This window comes from Bombina bombina, chromosome 2, assembly GCF_027579735.1.
Source record: "Bombina bombina isolate aBomBom1 chromosome 2, aBomBom1.pri, whole genome shotgun sequence".
NCBI lineage: Eukaryota > Metazoa > Chordata > Amphibia > Anura > Bombinatoridae > Bombina > Bombina bombina.
This window is the reverse complement of record NC_069500.1, coordinates 1,427,808,461-1,427,821,920: the sequence shown is the minus strand read 5'-3', so window position 1 is coordinate 1,427,821,920 and position 13,460 is coordinate 1,427,808,461. Positions and strand designations below refer to the sequence as shown.

The window sequence follows — 13,460 nt, the reverse complement described above, 5'->3', positions numbered from 1 at the left end:
ACAAGATATGACGAGTCCACAGATTTCATCCTTACTTGTGGGATATCGCCTCCTGGCCAGCAGGAAGTGGCAAAGAGCTCCACAGCAGAGCTGCATATATAGCCCCTCCCTTCCCTCCCCCTCCAGTCATTCTCTTTGCCTGTGTTAGTGATAGGAAGAGGTAAAGTGAGGTGTTAGTTTAGATTCTCAATTCAAGAATTTTTTATTTTAAATGGTGCCTAAGTGTACTATTTTTATTCTGGGCAACTTCTGGAGACCAATTGCTGGGAACTTGTGGGATCTTACTCTCACTACACCTCCCCTATTGGTGTTGCCTGGAGATGGACTTAGTGAATTTGCCTAAGGCCTTTTCTTATCCACAGGACCTCTGGAGGAGATAGTGGACCTCTGGACACTGTGAGTGATTTCATGCTGTTACTCAGCATGGAGGTAGGTGCAGTTTTATTTCTGGGGCTTATAGCAGATACTCAGAACTAACTGTGCTATGTTATGGTAAAGGGTTGTTTTCCTAAACAGATAAAGCCATACATTGATTATACTTCCCAGACAGTCAGGCAGGTTTTAGCCAGAAGCACTGGGACATTTATTTTTCTATTTAAAGATAGATGATAGCGGGCTTGCCTTTATTGGGAATTTGTGGCTGACGCTGGGGCTGTGATAACACTTCTGCGGGCAAAACTGTTTATTAAGGCCTTTTGCCATTTTTTCTCCCGGGTTCCGTGTTGGTTAACGCCCTTGATGGGCGGGGCTGCATTTGGGTGCTTTTCTAGCGCTGTTGCGTATCAGTTAAGGCCCGGTGGATATTACAGTGTACTGGTGCAGCTCCTAAGTGCGGTCTTCACGAGCGCTGCAAGTATCATTAGACATGCAGTTCGGTTGTCACCCGGAGGCAGGTAGGAGCCACAGCGGAGCTGTGGCAGGGTGACTGGAGTGTTAATTTTATTTTTCTCTAGAATGGGGCCCATGTGAAGCTTACAGAGCTTTTGTGTTAGATCACCAAACTTGTTAAACTTCGTTTTGGGGCTCAATGTAAATTATTATTAAAGGCATAGTAGTTAATTATTAGAATGTTTACTATTTAAAGGAACAGTATACTATTAGTGTTATTTGTTAAACTTGTCAAACTTCATTTGGGGCTTAATATAAATTATTATTAAAGGCACAGTACACGATAATTATTAAAACGTTTACTATTTAAGGGAACAGTATACTATTATATACTATGTTAATAGTTCTGTTCGTTAGAAGGGGCCTGAATAAGATTGTACCTTGCATCTGTTACTATGGAAGACATGGAGCAAAGTACATAGATGCTTAGATGCCATTGTGGAACCACCTGTCACACTATATGACAATTGTGTTGAGAGAGCATTACAATTTAAAGAGAAATTATTTTTTAATAAAGATATGTCTAAAGATGATTCTCTAACCAATGAGATTCAGGGTTTGCCGCAATCTTCTCTCCAAGCGTCACAGCCTTTAACACCCGCACAAGCTACGCCATCTTCTACGGCGTCTGCTTCTTTCACTTTGCAGGATATGGCTGCAGTTATGTCATCTACCCTTACAGAGGTTTTGTCTAAGTTACCAGTGTTACAAGGCAAACGTAGCAGGGCAGAATCGCAGGGGATCCCTGTAGCTTCTGATGCTTTGATGGCTATCTCTGATGTACCCTCCCAGTCCTCTGAATTGGAGGGTAAGGAGATTTTGTCTGAGGGGGAACTGTCTGACTCAGGTATTGCATTGCCCCAAACAGATTCGGACGTCATATCCTTTAGATTTAAACTGGAACACCTCCGCCTGTTACTTCGGGAGGTTTTAGTGACTCTGGACGATTATGACTCTATTGTGGTCCCTCCAGAAGAATTGTGTAAGATGGACAGATATCTGGAAGTCCCTGCTTACTCAGATACCTTTCCGGTTCCTAAGCGAATTTCGGACATTGTCACCAAGGAATGGGAAAGACCGGGTATCCCGTTCTCCCCTTCCTCTATGTTCAAGAAAATGTACCCTATAGTTGACACCACGCGGGATTCTTGGCAAACAGTCCCTAAGGTGGAGGGTGCTATTTCTACACTAGCTAAGCATACAACTATTCCTATTGAGGACAGTTGTGCTTTCAAAGACCCTATAAATAAAAAGTTGGAGGGTCTTCTAAAAAAGCTATTCGTTCATCAAGGTTTCCTCTTACAACCGACGGCCTGTATTGTACCAGTTACAACTGCGGCTGCTTTTTGGTTTGATGCTTTGGAAGAATCTCTGAAGACTGAGACTTCCTTAGAGGAAATAATGGATAGGATTAAGGCCCTAAAATTGGTTAATTCCTTTGTCACTGACGCCGCTTTTCAGATCGCTAAGTTAGCGGCTAAGAATGCAGGTTTTGCCATTCTAGCACACAGAGCCTTGTGGTTAAAGTCTTGGTCTGCAGATGTGTCCTCTAAATCCAAGCTTTTGTCTATTCCTTTCAAGGGGAAGACTCTATTCGGACTTGACTTGAAAGAGATTATTTCTGACATTACGGGAGGTAAGGGCCATCTCTTACCTCAGGATAAAACATCTAAGCAGAGGGGTAGGCAGAGTAATTTTCGTTCCTTTCGAAATTTCAAGGGAGTCCCCTCCTCCTCTTCCGCTAAACAGGAAGGGAACTTTGCACAAGCCAAGTCCATTTGGAGACCCAACCAGGCTTGGAACAAGGGTAAACAACCCAAGAAGCCCGCTGCTGCTCTCAAGACAGCATGAAGGGGCGGCCCCCAATCCGGGACCGGATCTAGTAGGGGGCAGACTTTCTCTCTTTGTCCAGGCTTGGTTAAGAGATGTTCAGGATCCTTGGACACTGGAAATCGTGTCTCAAGGGTATCAACTGGAGTTCAAAAATTCCTTCCCATGGGGAAGGTTCCTTCTTTCATGAATGTCTGTAGACCCGATAAAAAGAGAGGCATTCTTACGTTGTGTAAAAGACCTCTCCACTATGAAAAAAGAGGGAACGTTCCGACCCATTTTAGATCTCAAGAGTCTAAACAAGTTTCTCAGAGTCCCATCCTTCAAGATGGAGACTATTCAGACAATTCTTCCATTGATCCAGGAGGGTCAATATATGACTACCGTGGATTTAAAGGATGCATACCTTCACATTCCTATCCAAAAAGATCATCACCAGTTCCTAAGATTTGCCTTTCTGGACAAACATTTTCAGTTTGTGGCTCTACCCTTCGGGCTGGCCATGGCACCCAGGATCTTCACAAAGGTTCTAGGGTCTCTGCTGGCGGTTCTCAGACCACAGGGCATTTCAGTGGCGCCTTATCTGGACGATATTCTGATCCATGCATCGTCTTATCATCTAACAAAGTCTCATACCAACATGGTTCTTTCCTTTCTAAGGACTCACGGGTGGAAGGTGAATGTAGAAAAGAGTTCACTAATTCCACAGACAAGGGTTCCTTTCCTGGGAACTATAATAGATTCTGTATCCATGAAAATCTTCTTGACATAGGTCAGAAAGTTAAAGATTCTGAATAAATGCCGAGCCCTTCAGTCCAATCCTCGGCCTTCAGTGGCTCAGTGCATGGAGGTAATTGGATTGATGGTGGCGGCAATGGACATCATTCTGTTTGCTCGTTTTCATCTCAGACCTCTACAACTGAGCATGCTCAGTCAGTGGGATGGAGATTATGCAAATTTGTCTCCTCAGATAGATATGGATCAGGAGACAAGAGACTCTCTTCTTTGGTGGTTTTCACAGGATCATCTGTCCCAAGGGACGTGCTTCTGCTGACCCTCATGGGTGATAGTGACAACGGATGCCAGTCTACTAGGTTGGGGTGCAGTCTGGAATTCCCTGAAGGCTCAGGGTGTGTGGACTCGGTCGGAGTCTCTACTCCCAATCAATATTCTGGAGTTAATAGCGATATTCAATGTGCTTGAGGCTTGGCCTTAGTTGGCTTCGGCCAAATTCATCCGGTTTCAGTCGGACAACATCACAACTGTGGCTTACATCAATCATCAGGGAGGAACAAGGAATTCCTTAGTGATGACAGAAGTATCGAAGATAATTTGGTGGGCGGAGGCTCACTCTTGTTATCTGTCAGCAATATACATCCCAGGAGTGGACAACTGGGAATCAGACTTTCTGGGCAGACAGACTTTTCATCCAGGGGAATGGGAACTTCATCGGAGGTCTTTGCCGCTCTGATTCTCAGGTGGGGCAGACCAGAATTGGATTTGATGGCGTCTCATCAGAATGCCAAGCTCCCAAGATACGGATCCAGATCAAGGGATCCTCAGGCCGAACTGATAGACGCCTTGGCAGTGCCTTGGTCGTTCAGCCTAGCTTATGTGTTTCCACCATTTGCTCTCCTTCCCCAGGTAATTGCTCGGATCAAACAGGAGAGGGCTCCAGTAATTCTAATCGCTCCTGCATGGCCACACAGGACTTGGTATGTGGATCTGGTGGATATGTCCTCTCTGCCTCCGTGGAAGCTTCCATTGAGGCAGGACCTTTTCATTCAGGGACCCTTCCATCACCCAAATCTAGTTTCTCTGCAGCTAACTGCTTGGAGATTGAACGCTTGATTTTATCCAAGTGAGGGTTCTCTGATTCGGTCATTGATACCTTGATTCAGGCACGGAAGCCTGTTACTAGAAATATTTACTATAAGATATGGAGTAAATATCTTTATTGGTGCGAATCCAAGGGCTACTCATGGAGTAGGGTTAGGATTCCCAGGATTTTAGCTTTTCTCCAAGAAGGATTGGAGAAAGGGTTGTCAGCAAGCTCCTCAAAGGGACAGATTTCTGCTTTGTCTATTCTGTTACACAAACGTCTGTCAGATGTTCCAAACATTCAATCTTTTTGTCAGGCTCTAACTAGAATCAGGCCTGGGTTTAGACCAATTGCTCCTCCTTGGAGTTTGAATTTAGTTCTTAAAGTTCTTCAAGGGGTTCCATTTGAACCCATGCATTCCATAGATATTAAGTTATTATCTTGGAAAGTTTTATTTTTGGTTGCTATTTCTTCTGCTCACAGAATTTCTGAGCTTTCGGCTTTACAATGTGATCCACCTTATCTTATTTTCCATGCTGATAATGTGGCGTTACGTACCAAACCTGGTTTTCTTCCTAAGGTTGTTTCTAACAAGAATATTAATCAGGAAATTGTTGTTCCTTCATTATGTCCTAACCCTTCTTCTAAGAAGGAGCGTATGTTACATAACTTAGATGTAGTTTGTGCCTTAAAGGTGACTAAAGATTTTCGTCAAACATCTTCATCGTTTGTGGTTTTTGCTGGGAAACGTAGGGGTCAGAAAGCTACGGCTACCTCTCTTTCTTTTTGGCTGAAGAGTATCATCCATTTGGCATATGAGACTGCTGGACAGCAGCTTCCTGAAAGAATTATGGCTCATTCTACTAGGGCTGTGCCTTCCTCATGGGCATTTAAAAATGATGCTTCTGTTGAACAGATTTGCAATGCTGCAACTTGGTTGTCTCTTCATACTTTTTCCAAATTTTACAAATTTGATACTTTTGCTTCTTCTGAGGCTGTTTTTGGGAGAAAGGTTCTTCAAGCAGTGGTGCCTTCCATTTAGGTCCCTGTCTTGTCCCTCCCTTTCATCCGTGTCCTATAGCTTTGGTATTGTATCCCACAAGTAAGGATGAAATCCGTGGACTCGTCATATCTTGTAAAAGAAAAGGAAATTTATGCTTACCTGATAAATGTATTTCTTTTACGATATGACAAGTCCACGGCCCACCCTGTTATTTGTCTAAAGACAGGTTTTTATTTTTGTTAAACTTCAGTCACCTCTGCTCCTTGGCCTTTCCTTTCTCTTCCTAACTTTGGTCGAATGACTGGAGGGGAAGGGAAGGGAGGGGCTATTTATACAGCTCTGCCTTGGAGCTCTTTGCCACTTCCTGCTGGCCAGGAGGCAATATCCCACAAGTAAGGATGAAATCCGTGGACTCGTCATATCGTAAAAGAAATACATTTATCAGGTAAGCATAAATTTCCTTTTAACTGTGTAAAACTTTAAATACACATTTCTGTTTGTTCACTAAAGCACCTTTATCAATATTAGATGTTAAAGACAAAGATGTACAGCAAAATATACCCCGAGTTACACCAAACGTCTTGTTTCCCTCTCGTAGATAACTATCTTTCAAGTCTCACAAATCATTCAATTACATAAATAGCTTAAATTTTCTGCCTGGTGGTTATATTACAGGTAGGTTCTTTACACATTGGTCATGCTTTCCTGGACAGTTACCTATCGGCTAGATTACAAGTTGTGCATTAGGCTTAAAAAGCAGCGTTGAGAGGTCCTAATGCTGCTTTTTAACGCCTGCTGGTATTAAGAGTCTTGCAGGTACAGGTGTACCGCTCACTTTTTGGCCAGACTTGGAAATACCGCAAATCCACTTACGTCAATTGCGTATCCTATTTTTTTCAATGGGACTTGCATAGCGCCAGTATTACGAGTCTGACAAAAAACACAATTTATGCTTACCTGATAAATTTATTTCTCTTGTGGTGTATCCAGTCCACGGATCATCCATTACTTGTGGGATATTCTCATTCCCAACAGGAAGTTGCAAGAGGACACCCACAGCAGAGCTGTAATATAGCTCCTCCCCTAACTGTCATAGCCAGTCATTTGACTGAAAACAAGCCGAGAAAGGAGGAACCATAGGGTGCAGTGGTTACTGTAGTTTAAATTTAAAAATTACCTGCCTTAAAATGACAGGGCGGGCCGTGGACTGGATACACCACAAGAGAAATAAATTTATCAGGTAAGCATAAATTGTGTTTTCTCTTGTAAGGTGTATCCAGTCCACGGATCATCCATTACTTGTGAGATACCAATACCAAAGCTAAAGTACACGGATGAAGGGAGGGACAAGGCAGGAACTTAAATGGAAGGAACCACTGCCCGTAAAACCTCTCTCCCAAATACAGCCTCTGAAGAAGCAAAAGTATCAAATTTGTAAAATTTTGAAAAAATATGAAGCGAAGACCAAGTCTTCGCCTTGCAAATCTGATCAAAAGAAGCCTCATTTTTAAAGGCTCAAGTGGAAGCCACAGCTCTAGTGGAATGAGCTGTAATCCTTTCAGGAGGCTGCTGTCCAGCAGTCTCATAGGCTAAGCGGATTAAGCTTCTTAGTCAAAAAGAAAAAGAGGTTGCCGAAGCCTTTTGACCTCTCTTCTGTCCAGAGTAGACAACAAACAAAGCAGATGTTTGACGAAAATCTTTAGTAGCTTGTAAGTAAAACTTTAAAGCACGGGCCACGTCCAGATTGTGTAACACAAGGATGGAACAACAATCTCTTGATTGATATTCTTGTTAGATACCACCTTATGTAAGAACCCAGGTTTGGTACGCAGGACTACCTTATCCGTATGAAAAATCAGATAAGGAGAATCACATTGTAAGGCAGATAGCTCAGACTCTACGAGCCGAGGAAATAGCTACCAAGAAAAGAACTTTCCAAGATAAAAGCTTGATCTATGGAATGAAGAGGTTCAAATGGAACTCCTTGAAGAACCTTAAGAACCAAGTTTAAGCTCCATGGTGGAGCAACAGGTTTAAACACAGGCTTGATTCTAACTAAAGCCTGACAAAATGCCTGAACGTCTGGAACATCTGCCAGACGCTTAATTAGCTGACAATCCTTTTTCCAAACCTTCTTGGAGAAAAGATAATATCCTAGAAATCCTGACCTTACTCCATGAGTAACCCTTGGATTCACACCAATAAAGATATCTACGCCATACCTTATGGTAAATTTTCCTGGTGACAGCTTTCGTGCCTGTCTTAAGGTATCAATAACTGACTCGGAGAAGCCACGCTTTGATAAAATCAAGCGTTCAATCTCCAGGCAGTCAGCCTCAGAGAAATTAGATTTGGATGGTTGAAAGGACCCTGAAGTAGAAGGTCCTGTTTCAGAGGCAGAGACCATGGTGGAAAGGATGACATGTGGCCACGCAGGTGCTATCAGAATCACAGATGGTCTCTCCTGCTTGATCTTGGCAATCAGTCGAGGGAGCAGAGGAAACGGTGGAAACACATAAGCCAGGTTAAAAGACCAGGGCGCTGCTAGAGCATCTATCAGTGTCGCCTTGGGATCCCTGGACCTGGATCCGTAACACGGAAGCTTGGCGTTCTGGCGAGACGCCATGAGATCCAGTTCTGGTTTGCCCCAACGATGAATCAGTTGTGCAAATACCTCCGGATGGAGTTCCCACTCTCCCGGATGAAAAGTCTGACGACTTAGAAAATCCACCTCCCAGTGCTCTACACCTGGGATATGGATAGCTGATAGGTGGCAAGAGTGAATCTCTGCCCAGCAAATTATTTTTGAAACTTCTAACATCTCTAGGGAACTTCTCGTTCCCCTTGATGGTTGATGTAAGCTACAGTCGTGATGTTGTCCGACTGAAATCTGATGTACCTCAGAGTTGCTAACTGAGGCCAAGCCTGAAGAGCCTTGAATATCGCTCTTAGTTCCAGAATATTTAATGGAAGGAGAGACTCCTCCTGAGTCCACGATCCCTGAGCCTTCAGGGAATTCCAGACTGCACCCCAACCTAGAAGGCTGGCATCTGTCGTAACAATTGGCCAATCTGGCCTGCGAAAGGTCATACCTTTGGACAGATGGACCCGAGATAGCCACCAGAGAAGAGAATCCCTGGTCTCTTGGTCCAGATTCAGTTGAGGGGACAAATCTGTGTAATCCCCGTTCCACTGACTGAGCATGCATAGTTGCAGCGGTCTGAGATGTAAGCGTGCAAACGGCACTATGTTCATTGCCGCTACCATTAAGCCGATTACTTCCATACACTGAACCACCGAAGGGCACGGAATGGAATGAAGAACCCGTCAGGAATTTAGAAGCTTTGATAACCTGGACTCCGTCAGGTGAATTTTCATTTCTACAGAATCTATCAGAGTCCCTAGAAAGGAAACTCTTGTGAGTGGGGATAGAGAACTCTTTTCCTCGTTCAGTTTCCACCCATGCGACCACAGAAATGCCAGTACTACGTCCGTATGAGACTTGGCAATTTGGAAGTTTGACGCCTGTATCAGGATGTCGTCTAAATAAGGGGCTACTGCTATGCCCCGCGGCCTTAGGACCGCCATAAGCGACCCTAGAACCTTTGTAAAGATTCTTGGGGCTGTAGCTAATCCCAAGGGAAGAGCTACAACTGGTAATGCCTGTCTTGAAAGGCAAACCTGAGAAACCGATGATGATCTTTGTGTATCGGAATGTGAAGATAAGCATCCTTTAGATCCACTGTAGTCATATATTGACCCTCCTGGATCAGTGGTAGGATGGTACGAATAGTTTCCATCTTGAACGACGGAACTTTGAGGAATTTGTTTAAGATCTTTAGATCCAAAATTGGTCTGAAGGTTCCCTCTTTTTTGGGAACCACAAACAGATTTGAGTAAAAACCCTGTCCCTGTTCCTCCTTTGGAACTGGATGGATCACTCCCATAACTAGGAGGTCTCGTACACAGTGTAAGAATGCCTCTCTCTTTATCTGGTGTGCAGATAATTGTGAAAGGTGAAATCTCCCTTTTGGGGGGGAAGCTTTGAAGTCCAGAAGATATCCCTGGGATATAATTTCCAACGCCCAGGGATCCTGAACATCTCTTGCCCACGCCTGGGCAAAAAGTGAAAGTCTGCCCCCTACTAGATCCGTTCCCGGATAGGGGGCCAATCCTTCATGCTGTCTTTTTTTACCTGCTTACCTTTTTTCCAGGTCAGGTTTGGTCTCCAGACCGTCTTGGATTGAGCAAAAGTTCCCTCTTGTTTAGCATTAGAGGAAGTTGATGCCGCACCTGCCTTGAAGTTTTGAAAGGCACGAAAATTAGACTGTTTGGCCCTAGATTTGGACCTGTCCTGAGGAAGGGCATGATCTTTTCCTCCAGTGATATCAGCAATAATCTCCTTCAACCAGGCCCGAATAGGGTCTGCCCCTTGAAGGGAATGTTAAGTAGCTTAGATTTTGAAGTCACGTCAGCTGACCATGATCTAAGCCATAGCGCTCTGTGCGCCGGTATAGCAAAACCAGAATTCTTAGCCGTTAGTTTAGTCAAATGAACAATGGCATCAGAATAAAAGAATTGGCTAGCTTAAGTGCTCTAAGTTTGCCAAGTATGTCATCCAATGGAGTCGCTACCTGTAAAGCCTCTTCCAGAGACTCAAATCAGTACGCCGCAGCAGCAGTGACAGGGGCAATGCATGCAAGGGGCTGTAGGATAAAACCTTGTTGAATAAATATTTTCTTAAGGCAACCTTCTAATTTTTTATCCATTGGATCTAAAAAAGCACAACTGTCCTCGACAGGGATAGTAGTACGCTTTGCTAGAGTAGAAACTGCTCCCTCCACCTTAGGGACTGACTGCCATAAGTCCCGTGTGGTGGCGTCTATTGGAAACATTTTTCTAAAAATAGGAGGGGAAGAGAACGGCACACCTGGTCTATCCCATTCCTTATTAATAATTTCTGTAAACCTTTTAGGTATTTGGAAAAACATCAGTACACAACAGCACTGCAAAGTATTTATCCAATCTACACAATTTCTCTGGCACTGCAATGGTATCACAGTCATTCAGAGCAGCTAAAACCTCCCTAAGCAACACGCGGAGGTGTTCAAGCTTAAATTTAAATGTAGAAATATTAGAATCAGGTATCTTTCCTGAGTCATTAACATCACCCACTGACTGAAGCTCTCTTTCCTCAGCTTCTGCATATTGTGAGGCAGTATCAGACATGGTTCTTAAAGCATCAGTATGCTCTGCATTTTGTCTCACCCCAGAGCTATCTCGCTTACCTCTAAGTTCAGGTAGTCTGGCTAATACCGCTGACAGTGTATTATCCATGACTGCCGCCATGTCTTGTAAAGTAAACGCTATGGGCGCCCTAGATGTACTTGGCGCCATTTGAGCGTGAGTCCCTTAAGCGGGAGTCAAAGGGTCTGACACGTGGGGAAAGTTAGTCGGCATAACTTCCCCCTCGTCATATTCCTCTGGTGATAAATTTTTTAAAGACAGAAAATGATCTTTATTGCATAAAATGAAATCAGTACATTTGGTACACATTCTAAGAGGGGGTTCCACCATGGCTTTTAAACATAATAAACAAGGAGTTTCTTCTATGTCAGACATGTTTATACAGAATAGCAATGAGACTAGCAAGCTTGGAAAACACTTTAAATCAAGTTAACAAGCAAATATAAACAATGGTACTGTGCCTTTAATAGAAACAAATTTTGTCAGAATTTGAAAAACAGTGAAAAAATGCAGTAAATCAAACGAAATAGACATTTTTTAACAGTCACAACCAACTGCCACAGCAAGCTGTTGCCCTACCTTCCCCAATAAACGACTTTGGAAAGCCTTTGGGCCCTTTAGAGATGTCCTATAGCATTCAGAGGGCCTTTGAGGGAAGCTGGATGTCACAGTTTGTAATTTTAACTGCACCAACTGTAACTTTTATACTACAACAGTGGAAATTGTTTCTAGTCAAAATTTAAGCCAGCCATGTGGAAAAAACTAGGCCCCAATAAAGTTTTATCACCAAAGCATATATAAAAACGATTAAACATGCCAGCAAACGTTTTATATTGCAATATCATAAGGGTATTACCCCTGGGAGTAAGCATGATACCAGTCATTATTAAATCACTGTATTCAGGCTTAAATTACATTAATCCGGTATCAGCAGCATTTTCTAGTGTTTTCCATCTCTAGAAAAAATTATAACTGCACATACCTGATAGCAGAATAAACTGCACGCCATTCTCTCGCTGAAGTTACCTCATCTGTGTAATCCCCTCAGACATATGTGAGAATAGCAATGGATCTTAGTTACAACCTGCTAAGATCATAGAAACCTCAGGCAGATTCTTCTTCTATTTACTGCCTGAGATAAAATAGCACAACACCGGTACTATTTAAAAATAACAAACTTTTGATTGAAGAAAATAAACTAACTATATTTAACCACTCTCTCCTACAACGAGCTAGCTTGTTGAGAGTTGCAAGAGAATGACTGGCTATGACAGTTAGGGGAGGAGCTATATTACAGCTCTGCTGTGGGTGTCCTCTTGCAACTTCCTGTTGGGAATGAGAATATCCCACAAGTAATGGATGATCCGTGGACTGGATACACCTTACAAGAGAAAGTGAGCGGTACACCCTCTCCTGTCAAGACTGGTACCGCATTTAAAAGTCAGTAGTTAAGAGTTTTACACAATGCTGTAGCATAAAACTCTTAACTAAAGTGCTAAAAAGTACACTAACACCCATAAACTACCTATTAACATTAGTTAATAGTTACATTGTAGCTATCTTAGGGTTTATTTTACAGGTAAGTATTTAGTTTTAAATATGAATAATTTAGTTAATTATAGTAATTGTATTTAGATTTCTTATAATTATATTAAAGTTAGGGGGAGTTAGGGTTAGACTTAGGTTTAAGGGTTAAAAAATTTAGAATAGTGGTGGTGACGTTGGGGTGGCAGATTAGGGGTTAATAAATGTAGGTAGGTTGCAGCGACATTTGGGGGTTAGGGGTTAATGAATACAATGTATGTGGCGGCGGTGTCCAGAGCGGCAGATTAGGGGTTAATAATATAATGTTGGTGTCGGCAATGTTGGGGCGGCAGATTAGGGGTTAATAAGTGTAAGATTAGGGGTGTTTAGACTCGGGGTTCATGTTAGGGTGTTAGGTGTAGACATAACTTTTATTTCCCCATAGTAATCAATGGGGCTGCGTTAAGGAGTTTTACGCTGCTTTTTTGAAGGTGTTAGACTTTTTTTCAGCTGGCTCTCCCCGTTGATTCCTATGGGGAAATTGTGCACGAGCACGTTACACCAGCTCACCGCTACCGTAAGCAGCGCTGGTATTGGAGTGCGGTAATGAGCAAAATTTTGCTCAACGCTCACTTCTTGTCTTTTAACGACGGGTTTGTAAAAACCCGCAATACCAGCGCTGTCTGTAAGTGAGCGGTGAGGGAAAACTGCTCGTTAGCACCGCACAGCTCAAAACTAAAAACTCGTAATCTAGCCGTATGAGTTACACATATGTAGCAGGGTATGCAGAGAGGCAAGTGAAATGGGGGCAGTAGCGTTACGTGCTGTGACACTGATGTGAAGCTTCCTGGTCCTTCTCTCTGGAGGACTGATCAGTGCTGCTGCTGAGCTGGACTGGAACATTTGTCTGACTGATGTGACATGTTAAAGGGATATGGAGCCCACAATTTTTCTTTTATGACTCAGATAACACAAATTTTTTTTATTTATTTTTTTAAACAATTTTTATTGAAGTTATGAGTAGGTAAAACATACAAATTTCATCCATAGATAACGATTGCATCAGGTCAAATACAGTAATGAGAAAAACAGGCATTGACTAAAACATATTTTGTATCCTAATATGGTGTGTACAAAGGTTCGGAC

General features: G+C 42.9%; 1 protein-coding gene across 1 annotated transcript in view; it reads left to right on the top strand.

Moving 5' to 3' along the window:
- Positions 1-13,460, top strand: part of LOC128647598 (uncharacterized) — a 386,767-nt gene that overhangs the window by 353,254 nt on the left and 20,053 nt on the right. The window lies entirely within an intron of this gene.